Raw genomic sequence first — 3,250 nt, 5'->3', positions numbered from 1 at the left:
AGGCCCTAAGATGGGATCTCACGGGTACAAAAGTTTGCGGCGGTGGAAATAGGTTTTTGGCTCCGTATCTGATAGTTTGGGGGTACGTAGGTATATATAGGAGGAAGAAGTACGTCGGTGGAGCAAGGTGGGCCCCACGAGGGTGGAGGGCGCACCTGGGGGGGTAGGCGCGCCCCCCTGCCTTGTGCTCTCCTGTTTGATTTCTTGATGTGGACTCCAAGTCCTCTGGATCACGTTTGTTCCGAAAATCACGTTCCCGAAGGTTTCATTCCGTTTGGACTCCGTTTCATATTCTTTTTCTGCGAAACACTAAAATAGGCAAAAAAAAACAGCAATTCGGGTTGGGCCTCCGGTTAATAGGTTAGTCCCAAAAATAATATAAAAGTGTATAATAAAGCCCATTAAACATCCAAAACAGAATATAATATAGCATGGAACAATAAAAAATTATAGATACGTTGGAGACATATCAAGCATCCCCAAGCTTAATTCCTGCTCGTCCTCGAGTAGGTATATGATAAAAACAACATTTTTGATGTGGAATGCTACTTAGCATAATTTTCAATGTAATTCTCTTAATTGTGGTATGAATATTCAGATCCGAAAGATTCAAGATAAAAGTTTAATATTGACATAAAAATAATAATACTTCAAGCATACTAACTAAGCAATTATGTCTTCTCAAAATAACATGGCCAAAGAAAGTTATCCCTACAAAATAATATAGTCTGGTTATGCTCTATCTTCACCACACAAAGTATTTAAATCATGCACAACCCCGATGACAAGCCAAGCAATTGTTTCATACTTTTGGTGTTCTCAAACTTTTTCAATCTTCACGCAATACATGAGCGTGAGCCATGGATATAGCACTATATGTGGAATATAATGGTGGTTGTGGAGAAGATAAAAAAAGGAGAAGATAGTCTCACATCAACTAGGCGTATCAACGGGCTATGGAGATGCCCATCAATAGATATCAATGTGAGTGAGTTGGGATTGCCATGCAACGGATGCACTAGAGCTATAAGTATATGAAAGCTCAACAAAAGAAACTAAGTGGGTGTGCATCCAACTCGCTTGCTCACGAAGACGTAGGGCATTTTGAGGAAGCCCATCATTGGAATATACAAGCCAAGTTCTATAATGAAAAATTCCCACTAGTATATGAAAGTGATATCATAGGAGACTCTCTATCATGAAGATCATGTGCTACTTTGAAGCACAAGTGTGGTAAAAGGATAGTAACATTGTCCCTTCTCTCTTTTTCTCTCATTTTTTATTTGGGCCTTTTCTCTCTTTTTATGGCCTATTTTTTTTCTTTTTAATTTTTCGTCCGGAGTCTCATCCCGACTTGTGGGGGAATTATAGTCTCCATCATCCTTTCCTCACTTGGGACAATGCTCTAATAATGATGATCATCACACTTTTATTACTTACAAATCAACAATTACAACTCAATACTTAGAACAAAATATGACTCTATGGGAATGCTTCCGGCGGTGTACCGGGATATGCAATGAATCAAGAGTGACATGTATGAAAGAATTATGAACGGTGGCTTTGCCACAAATACGATGTCAACTACTCCCTCCATTCCCTTATACAAGGCCACAAACTCAAATTGCAGGTACCTAGGTAAAATTTAATGACTACTTTACAAGCCAACTTTTCTTCTTGTTATCTGGAATCATTAATACGTCTGCATGCATGCAAGGAAGGAATGAGAAGAAAGTAGCACACTGTCATTATGACTACATGCATGCAAGTATTAAACAAGTTGCTACTACGAGAAAACATCATTAAATTTTGCCTCGGTTACTGTTAGTGGCCTTGTATAGATGCAAAATGTATTTTTCATAGTGGCCTTGTATAAGGGAGTGGAGGGAGTACATGATCATGCGAAGCAATTATGACAATGATGAAGCGTGTCATAGTAAACGGAACGGTGGTAATTTGCATGGCAATATATCTTGGAATGGCTATGGAAATGCCATAATAGGTAGGTATGGTGGCTGTTTTGAGGAAGGTATATGGTGGGTGTATGATACCGGCGAAAAGTGCGCGGTATTAGAGAGGCTAGCAATGGTGGAAGGAAGAGAGTGCGTATAATCCATGGACTCAACATTAGTCATAAAGAAATCATATACTTATTGCAAAACTCTACAAGTTATCAAAGCAAAGTATTACGCGCATGCTCCTAGGGGGATAGATTGGTAGGAAAAGACCATCGCTCGTCCCCGACCGCCACTCATAAGGAAGACAATCAATAAATAAATCATGCTCCGACTTCATCACATAACGGTTCACCATACGTGCATGCTACGGGAATCACAAACTTTAACACAAGTATTCCTCAAATCCACAACTACTCAACTAGCATGACTCTAATATCACCATCTTCATATCTCAAAACAATTATCAAGCATCAAACTTCTCATAGTATTCAACACACTCATAAGGAATTTTTTACTAATCTTGGATGCCTATTACTTTAGGACTAATTTTTCAATTTAAGAAAATTACCATGCTGTTTTGTAGGACTCTCAAGATCAATTAGTCCTAAAGATCCTATAGGTTTAACTTGGCACTCCGCAAAAGCTATCCTAATATGATGGGCATCCAAGATGGGTATAATAAAAACTTCCATATAAAGTGCATTGAATACTATGAGAAGTTTGATGCTTGATAATTGTTTTGAGATAAGAAGATAGTGATATTAAAGTTGTGCTAGTTGAGTAGTTGTGAATTTGAGAAATACTTGTGTTGAAGTTTGCAAGTCCCGTAGCATGCACGTATGGTAAACGTTGTGTGACAAATTTGAAACATGAGGTGTTCTTTGATTGTCATCCTTATGAGTGGCGGTCGGGGACGAGCGATGGTCTTTTCCTACCAATCTATCCCCCTAGGAGCATGCGCGTAGTGCTTGGTTATTGATGACTTGTAGATTTTTGCAATAAGTACGTGAGTTCTTTATGACTAATGTTGAGTCCATGGATTATACGCACTCTCAACCTTCCACCATTGCTAGCCTCTTCCGTACCGTGCATTGCCCTTTCTCACCTTGAGAGTTGGTGCAAACTTCGCCGGTGCATCCAAACCCCGTGATACGATACACTCTATCACACATAAACCTCCTTATATCTTCCTCAAAACAGCCACCTTACCTACCTATTATGGCATTTCCATAGCCATTCCGAGATATATTGCCATGCAACTTTCCACCGTTCCGTTTATTATGACACGCTTC

This window comes from Triticum aestivum, chromosome 5D (assembly GCF_018294505.1).
Source record: "Triticum aestivum cultivar Chinese Spring chromosome 5D, IWGSC CS RefSeq v2.1, whole genome shotgun sequence".
In the NCBI taxonomy this organism is placed as follows: domain Eukaryota; kingdom Viridiplantae; phylum Streptophyta; class Magnoliopsida; order Poales; family Poaceae; genus Triticum; species Triticum aestivum.
Note: the sequence above shows the minus strand (reverse complement) of the source record.